This window comes from Vombatus ursinus, unplaced genomic scaffold, assembly GCF_900497805.2.
Source record: "Vombatus ursinus unplaced genomic scaffold, bare-nosed wombat genome assembly UNPS02014874.1, whole genome shotgun sequence".
Taxonomy (NCBI): domain Eukaryota; kingdom Metazoa; phylum Chordata; class Mammalia; order Diprotodontia; family Vombatidae; genus Vombatus; species Vombatus ursinus.
In genome coordinates this window covers 13,193,566-13,203,347 of record NW_020954652.1, presented here as the reverse complement: position 1 = coordinate 13,203,347, position 9,782 = coordinate 13,193,566, and the positions used below count along the sequence as shown (strand labels likewise).

Genomic DNA, 9,782 nt, shown 5'->3' with positions numbered 1-9,782 from the left:
TGTTTTGGCGTCTGCTCCAATAGATCAATGACAACCGCAGTCTCCACCGGCTTGATGGGGGGTTGGGGAGGGGGGTGTCGGCTCACGCCGGGCGCTCCTGGACCGTTTCCCTAGCAAGGGTAGGAGGAGGGTGGCTCAGAGAAAGCCTCGGCCCCAGTGCTTTGCCGGCAAGTGTCTGGGCTCGGAGGCAGCAGTAGCAGCAGCATCCCGGCGTCTTCTCGTGCCTCCTCCATCAGCAGCCAAAAGGAGAAGCGTCCATCGGAAAAATGGCATATTACAAATTTTGCTTTGGGAAGCAGAGCTCGGCTCAGACCATTGTCAAGAGGAGGAGGGGGGGGAGGCGGCTCTTAAAGCCCCAGCGGCCCCTTTACAGGAGCAACCTCCTCCACACGAATCACGCTTACAGCTGGAAGAGGAGGCAAGGGAGAGAAGAGGAGGGGGAGAGAGGAAGCATACCGACTTTCCAAAACTTAATCGAACGGACCACAAATCTCAACTACCTCTCGCTTCCTTCCCCGCCCCCCAAGTCTGGGTCCCTAGAGGTGAATAAACTCACTCTTGTGTCCCTTAAAACGAGGGCACTAAAAAGCATAGAATGGGGGGGGGGAGGTAGGAGGAAGAGCGCCCCACCTGGTTCTGAGCAGCCACCTTCTCTACAAAGGAGTTAGTGAGCATTCATTAGCCCCAAAGCAACAGTAAAACAGAACCCCTTGGCAGGTGAGAAAGGCTAGGCAGGAATTCCGCGCCCTCTTCCCCTCATCCTGGACAGGTTTGTTCCGTGCTCTATCTTAATGCACTTAAAAGATGCGCTCCCGGCTCAAAAGGGCAGGTAATACAAGCCCTCCCCCCCCCCCCCCCCCCCCCCCCCCTCTCCTCCCCCACCCCCCCCGGGCGGCCTACCCCTCCCAACCACTCTAAGAAGTTGGCCCGCCCCAACCAACCTGCTGCCTGCGCGCGTTGTACTGAAACTGGGGTCCGTGGAGCTGCTAAGGCATCGCCTTTTCCCCTCGCTCGTTCTCGGTGCGCCTCCTCGTTCTCTCTGGCGGGCAGGGGCTTCCCCTGGAAGCTGCTGCAGTGGTTTCCACCGGCCCTTAAATAAATTCTGAAGTAATCACGTCTTTGCTCTCCCCCTCACGCACACGCACTCTCTCACAGATCCACACACATACACTCTGCTCCCCAGATGCAGCGCGAGTGCAGTTGCTGGTGCGGCTGCCGCTGCTAGGGGCCGGGCCGGCAGCTCCCACGGGCTCACGCCGCCCTCGCTCGCCTGCCCGTGGCCTCCGAAAGCGCGGGGACAAGCTCCGCAGAGAAAAGAGGCGGAAAGCAGGCGAGTGCTGCTCTGGCGTCGCCCCGCACCCAGCTCACTGGGATCCAGCGGTGCCCTGCACAATGGTGCCTCCGGGAGGAAGATGCGCGCTGCTTCAAGCGAGGACTGCCGGGTCGGTTCCACCTCCAGCCTCTGTCGGGCCGTGGCAGGCGTGCGGTGTGCCACACCGCGGCTCCTTGAAGGATGAGCCTTCCTTCCCACGGCGCTGGAGACGGAAAGAACTGGGGTTAAATGTGGTCTGGGTGTGGCAGCAGCGAACTGCTCCAGCCTTCTTCTCATCCATTCATTGCTTTGGCGATGCTGATGTAGCCGGTGAAAAGCGTGACAGCAGTAGCTGCACTCCAAGCAGGAGAGATCGAGCACCAGCACTGTCGGTCCTGCCTAGTTCCCCCCCTATCCACCCACCCTCCTCCCCATTTCCCAGATGAGCACGCTAGCCAGGATTCCTACTTCCTACACTTGCCCATGCACACATTCCAGAAAGGGAGCAAAGAAGACGGTGAGAGAATATTTGAATTGCAACCTGCCCTACTTAGAGCACAAGTTCTGTCAGTAGCTAATCCATTCTCCTCTTGCTGGTGATTAGGGAAAAAGAGAGGACAGTGGGAGAACTGTGTTCAATTGCATGGTGCAATTTAAAAAATAAAACAGGGACTCGAGTCAGGCAAAGCAATTCAAAACCTATCTCTGCCACTTACTAGCTGTGTGACTTTGAACAAGTCACTTAACTTCCTCGGGCCTCAGTTTCCTGAAAGACAAGAAGAAAGAGACTAGGAGAAAAATGGAAAGGGCATGAAGGTATCACACCTTTAAACTAGACTTATCTTGTGTTTCTAAAGATGCAGCTCTTCTCAGGGGCTAGTATATGTATCCTGGAAAATACAAGGGACAGGTTTTACCTCTCCAAAACAAAAATTATGTGCCAAAGATAAAGCAACTTCAGCAGTCTCCATGGTCTAGGACACCCAGAACCCAAATGATAGTTTAAAAAAATACAAACAAGAACTGACGCTCACTAACCCTGAGCTCACTTAGCAGCGCTTCCCCATCTTCCATGCTACTGCAAGTGAAGCTATACTAGCACACCCAAGGACAGGACAGAAGCTTGCATGAAAACCTACCCCTGTACCTTGAGTGCCCCTCCATCTTACCAGTTTCATGGACACCCAGTTCTAGGCTGTGGAAGTTTGCTCAATACCAAACAGCCAGCGTGGCCACAACCCTGCAGAAGCAAAAGCTTGCTGGAGGTGGCAACCTAGAAGCACCCACAAAGCAAAGCTCTGACCTCCCTGCGGGGTTGGGAGGTGGGGTGGGGACAGGCTCTAGACTGCTGATGCCTGGCCAAGAACTGAGAAACAGAGGGAATAGAACAGGTCACTAGGGATGTGGGAGGAGTCTGAGATGCTTTGAGATCCAGCACCTAATCATAATCAGAGGAGAGGGAGTCAAGAAGTGAATGATAAGCAAAAAAAAGGGGGGGAGGGAAAGATTGAAAGTATCATGAAGGAAAAAAAAAAAACTTCAAAGACCTTGAACATAAACAGATAAATCAGTAGGAAAAACTAATAGCAGAAGAAAACTAAAGTCTTCCTGAAGGAACACTTCTGTTTTGCCTTTATTACAAATAGGCATAGGAACTGGACCTGTGGATTAATTAATGTAGAATATTCCCAAATGGAAAAATTCCTACAAACAATGCAGGTCATCACTCTGTAAATTATAGTTTTTAGAGGCGAATAGATCATCGAGAGATTAAATGATTTGACAAGAATCATACAGCCACTTATGTTCCAGAAGTGAGACTTGAACCTAAGTGTGTCTTTCTGGCTTTGAAACTGGTTCTGTTTCTACTATGCCATCCATACCACTTCTCATCATTTCATATATCAACCAAAATTGTATATGAGATCTCATCAATTTAGGAATTCCATCCAATGATTCAGATGTTAGGCCAGTCACACCTGCCCCTCTCATGTGACTCTTGTCCATGCTATTGAATTATAGAATCATATATTTAGAGCTGGAAGAGTCCTGAGACACCATCTTGTCCGATCATCTTGTTTTACAGATGAAGAGATGAGGCCCAGAATGGTTAAATCGTACCTTCTTATCCCCAAGATGAAACAAAAACTTTTTTCTTTGGCATTTAAACCCCTTGACAACCTGGGTCCAACATACCTTTCTAGACTTATTTCACATTTATCCTATAAAGGTGCTCTATGGTCTTCTTGCAATGCCTTCAAACAAGTTGTTCTCTCCTCTGTCTACAAGAATTCTCCCTCTCTCTATTCAACTATATTTTGCCAAGCTGGTGTTAATTTGCATTGACAGAGGGAGTTTCCTTGTGGGGAGTTCTCAATACCAGTGAAATCACAGATCCAGTCCAATATTAATACATACATGGGCATTTATTTATGCATATGCTATATACTATATGTAGCATATATGATATATAGTATATGCTACATAGCATATATAGCATATATGATATATCGTATATACAATAAAATGTAAGCTCCCTGAGGACAAGTCTTGCTTCATTTTTGTCTTGGTGTCTTCACTGCCTAGCTTGTGACAAGGCCTTATGATAAATGCTTTTAGAGTGATCAGTTGATTTGGGGAGAGAATAAGACTAGAAACAAACACAATTGGAGAAACCCAGTCTCCTACTACACCATTTAGTCCCAGTGCCCAAGATTTAAGGTCAGCTGGAGCCAGTTAAGTCAAAGAGACATGATAACAGAGGGCATCATTTCTGAAAACCAATCAAATCCAAGTCTCACCTATCTGTGGAGTTTTCTTGACTATGTCTTTTCTCCACCAGACCCTCAGCACGATTACTTTGTCTTGCCCCATGGTGACTAATCTCTTTGCTGCTGTATTTCAGAAAAGCTCAATGGGTTATGAAAGAGTATTTGTTTTATTTAAAAGCAAGGACAATCGTGTTTGTCAAAAAGAGGCTTACTCAGGGCCTGGGTAGAGTAAAGAGCTGCCCAACTTGTCTCCAACTCACTATTGAAAATGGCTGATTAAGGCAATGTGTCATCACAATAGAGGTGATTTAGGAAATAACTGCCATTTCCTCAGTAGGTCCAAGGATAGTTTTGCTACAATGAAGAAAGATACTACTATCAGCAGTGAACTGACTTATGAACTCCTTATATATTTTTTTTTTCTACAACTGGATTTTAGGCTGAGATTTTACCCTGGATGAAAATGCTTCTCAAGAAAACATGCACACTGAATCACAGGCAGTGGTGGTGGTTTCCAGACTTTTTAACCCACGAACACCAAAGACAACTTAGAAGGGCAGTAGGAAAAGTCTGTGACTGTGGTGAGACAGAAGTGTGGTCCCAGTCGCAGCCCTGGGTGCAACCCTGGGGCAGTGGCTGCTTCTGGAGCTTCCAGACCAGGGAATGGAGTAGCTGATCAGAGGGAGATTGCAGGGATCTTTTGCTGATTCTGAGGCAGGATTCTCTTGCTTTGCCTGTGCTTGAATCTGGGTCACAGTTCTAGATGGCAGTCCTGGAGTGAGGAGGAGGGCTGGCATGGTGGAGTTTGTTGTGGCAATGGAGAGGGAATCCTCCTCACAGTTCCAAGGCAGAAAAGAGTGCTTGTGGTCACTCATAGACCAGAGCACAGGCCAGGAAAGGAGTAAACACCTCGCCCTTGATCATACCACCTTGGGAGAACTTAAAACTTACAGGTCCCTAGAAGTATCTCTAAAAACAGCTTCACAAAACCACCAAAGCTTGGGACAGTACATTCTCCACATTGGAAGCAGGCCCTTACCTTAACAAAGAGTTTGTAACTCAAGTAATTGACTGGGATCATGAGCAAACAAAAGCACAAAGAAGTCAGACCATAGAATCTTTCTTTGGTAACAAAGAAGATCAAAACATACAACCAGAAGAAGATAACAAAGTCAAAGCTCCTACATCCAAAGCCTCCAAAAAAAAAATATGAATCAGTCCCAGGCTATGGAAGAGCTCAAAAAGGATTTTGAGAAGCAAATAAGAGAAGTAGAGGAAAAACTGGGAAGAGAAATGAGAGTGATGCAAGAAAATCATGAAGGGGTGGAGCGAAGATGGCAGAGGGAAAGCAGTGACTCTCTTGAGCTCTCTCCCAAAGCCTCCCAAATACCTAAAAAATGGCTCTAAACAAATTCTAAAGAAGCAATACCCACAAAAAGACAGAGTGAAACAAATTTCCAGCCAAAGACAGCCTGGATGGTTGATCAGAAAGGTATATCGCACCAGGCTGGGAGAGGAGGGTAGTTCAACGTGGACACTCAGGCAAGGCAGGCCGAAGCAAACCTGGAGCAGGCCTCAGAGGACTGAATCGCAGGCAGCTGTGATGGTTTCCAGACTTCTCAACCCACAAACACCAAAGACAACTTAGAAGGTCAGTGGGAAAAGTCTGTGACTGCGGTAAAAGAGGAGCTAGGTCTCAGCTGCAAGTCTCGGGGGCAGCCTGGGGCCGTGGCTTTTTCCTGAGCTTCTGGCCCACAGACTGAGGGGGAATCCAGTGGCTGATCAGAGGGGGATTGCAAGGATCTCTTTGCCAGGGCTGAGGCAGGAATCTCCTGCTTTACCTGTGCTTAGATCTGGGTCACAGTTCTGAGAGGCAGTCCTGGGGTGAGGAGGAGCACTGGTGCAGTGGAGCTTGTTGTGGTGGTGGAGAGAAAACACCTCACCCCTTATCATACCACCTTGGAAGAACTCAAAATTCACAGGTCCCTAGAAGTACCCCTGAAAACAGCTGTACAAACCCCCAAAGCTTGGGACAGTACACTCTTCACATTGGAAGCAGATTTTTACCCTAACAAAGAGTTTAAAACTCAAGTAATTGGCAGGGCTCATGAGTAAGCAGTGCAAAAAGAGTCAGACTATATTATCTTATTTTGGTGACAAAGAAGATCAAAACATACAACCAGAAGAAGACAACAAAGCCAAAGCTCCTACATCCAAAGCCTCCAAGAAATATATGAATCAGTCCCAGGCCTTGGAAGAGCTCAAAAGGGGTTTTGAGAAGCAAGTAAGAGAAGTAGAGGAAAAACTGAGAGTGATGCAAGAAAATCATGAAAAACAAGTCAACAGCTTGCTAAAGGAGACCCAAAAAAATACTGAAGAAAATAACACCTTAAAAAATAGCCTAACCCAAATGGCAAAAGAGGTCCAAAAAGCCAACGAGGAGAAGAATGCCCTAAAGAGCAAAATTGGAAAAATGGAAAAGGAAGTCCAAAGGATTACTGAAGAAAATACTTCCTTAAAAATTAGAATAGAGCAATTAGAAGCTAGTGACTTTATGAGAAATCAAGACACTGTAAAACAAATCCAAAAGAATGAAAAATTAGAAAACAATGTGAAATATCTCATTGGGAAAGCATCTGACCTGGAAAATAGATCCAGGAGAGAGAATTTAAAAATTATTGGACTATCTGAAAGCCATGATCAAAAAAAAAGCCTAGACATCATCTTTCAAGAAATGATCCAGGTAAACTGTCCTGATATTTTAGAATCAGAGGGCAAAATAGAAATGGAAAGAATCCACCGATCTCCTCCTGAAAGAGATCCCCAAAGGAAAACTCCTAGGAATATTGTAGCCAAATTCCAGAGTTCCCAGGTCAAGGAGAAAATATTACAAGCAGCCAGAAAGAAACAATTCAAGTATTGTGGAAACACAATCAGGATAACACAGGATTGAGCTGCTTCTAAATTAAGGGACTGCAGGGCATGGAATATAATATTCTGGAGGGCAGAGGAGATAGGATTAAAACCAAGAATCACCTACCCATCAAAACTGAGTATAATCCTTCAGGGGAAAAAATGGTCATTCAGTGAAATAGAGGACTTTCAAGCATTCTTGATGAAAAGACCAGAGTTGAATAGAAAATTTGATTTTCCAATACAAGACTCGAGTGGAACATGAAGAGGTAAACAGGAAAGAAAAAATCATAAGAGACTTATTAAGGTTGAACTGTTTATATTCCTGCATGGAAAGATGATATTTGTAACTCATGAGACCCTTGTCAGTATTAGGGTAGTTGGAAGGGAAAAATTATATGTATGTATATATAGATATAGATAGATAGAGGGCACAGGGTGAGTTGAAAATGAAGGAGTCATATCTGGAGAATAAAATTAAGGGTTGAGAGAGGAATATACTAGGAGAAGGAGAAAGGGAGAGGTAGAATGAGGTAAACTATCCCACAAAAAAAAACAGAAAAGAAAAGGCTCTTACAGTGGAGGGGAAATGGGGGAAGGTGAGAGGGAATGAGTGAATCTTATTTTCATAGGATTTGACTTAAGGAGGGAATAACATACACACTCAATTGGGTATGGAAATCTGTCTTACCCTACAGGAAAATAGGGGGGAAGGGGACAAGAGAGTAGGGGAATGATAGAGAGGAGGGCAGATTGGGAAAGGGAGTAATCAGAAGCAAATACTTCTGAGGAGGATCAGGGTCAAAAGAAAGAATAGAATAAATGGGTGGATGGGACAGGATTAAGGGAAATAGAGTCAGTTTTTCACAGCATGTCTACTATGGAAGTGTTTTGCATAACTGCACATATATAACCTATATTTAGTTGCTTGCCTTATCAATGAAGGTGGGTGGGGAGGGTGGAAGGGAGAAAATTTGGACCCCAAAGTTTTAAAAACACATGTTTTAAAAAAATTTTTCACATGCAACTGGGAAATAAGAAATACAGGAAATGGGGTACAGAAATCCATCCTGCCCTACAGGAAAATTGAAGGGGAAGGGGATAAGAGAAGGGGGGCGGAGAGATAGAAGGGAAGGCAGACTAGGGGAAGGGGTATTTAGAATGTATGCCATGTTGGGGTGGGGGGAGGGGTGAGATGGGGTGAAAATTTGGAACTCAAAATCTTGTGGAAGTAAATGTTGAAAACAAAAAAATAAATAAAAGTTACTATGAAAAAAAAGAAAGAAAGAAAAAAGGTCTGTTCAGCTGAGTAAAGAAAATAAACTCAAGGCCTATTTGAGTTGGAGGCTCTAGAAGGTTTCTACTAGAGGCATCCATAAGTGAAATGGGCTGCTCTGAAACATCAGGGTTTCACTTTCACTGGAAACTTTGAGGAAATACTGTATGACCCCTTGTCAAGGATAGTGTAGCAGAGATTCATGTTCAATTACTAATTGGGCTAGATGGCCCTCCATTTTTGTGTTTGCAGGATTCATATACTTGACCTAATTCTTGATCTTGGTAGATATAGACGCTGAATATAAATAAATACACTGTTTTGGCCCAAACAAAAAAAAAAGAAAAGAAAATCGTGAAAAACAAGTCAACAACTTGCTCAAAGAGACCCAAAAACATACTGAAGAAAATAACACCTTGAAAAATAGCCTAACCCAGGGCAGCTAAGTGGCGAAGTGGATAGAGCACTGGCCCTGGAGTCAGGGGGACCTGAGTTCAAATCCAACCTCAGACACATAACACTCACTAGCTGTGTGACTCTGAGCAAGTCACTTAACCCCAATTGCCTCACCAAAACAAAAAACAAAAAATAGCCTAACCCAAATGACAAAAGAGGTCCAAAAAGCCTATGAGGAGAAGAATGCCTTCAAAAGCAGAACTGGCCAAATGGAAAAGGAAGTCCAAAAGCTCACTGAAGAAAATGCTTCCTTAAAAATTAGAATGGAGCAATTGGAAACTAGTGACTTTATGAGAAATCAAGACAGTGTAAAACAAAACCAAAAGAACAAAAAAAATAGAAGACAATGTGAAATATCTCATTTGCCACTACCAGGAGTTCTTAATATTTGTTTTGTCATAGACCCCTCTGACAATGCATTGAATCCTATTAAACCCTTCCTGAAACATCCTTTCTAATAAATCAAATATATAGGATTACAAAGGAAACTAACTCTACTGAAATAGTTAAAATATTTTAAAAATGAGGCCCTGGTTAAGAATCCCCACTTAAGCCCAGCCTCCTGTCTCTTATGCCCTGATACTTCTCCTAGATTACCTTTACCAAAAATCCTTGAGATTATATTTTCCCCCATTAGGATTCTCCTTTATGGTTAGCTAACTGTGGTTTGAAGACTTATTATAGATATAACTGTTAGAAGCAGCTACTATTTATACTATTATCTATGTTTTTACAAAATACTTATTGATATGATATAAATATCAAATTAAATTGTTTTATTGCCCCACACTTGCTGGTAAACATTTAATTTCCTCATTATATGTGATTGCATAGATTAAAAGCTAGAAGTAGAATCTTCTTAGTTAATAGATGAGGAAAGTAAAGCTCAGAAACTTTATTTAAATGATTCACTCAACATCACACAGGTAGTAAGAGGGAGAGACAGCATTTGAACTCAGGTCCTCAAATATCAATCCTGATCCCTTTGTACAGGCAATAATGAGATCCGAGATATGAAGATAGTGCTTTACTATTTCTAATCCTTTTCATGGTT

The 9,782-nt window shown here is 44.1% G+C and overlaps 1 pseudogene; it reads right to left on the bottom strand.

The window, feature by feature from the left end:
- Positions 1 to 2,521: 2,521 nt before the first annotated feature.
- LOC114028262 overlaps positions 2,522 to 9,782 on the bottom strand; it is a 69,312-nt pseudogene continuing 62,051 nt past the window's right edge.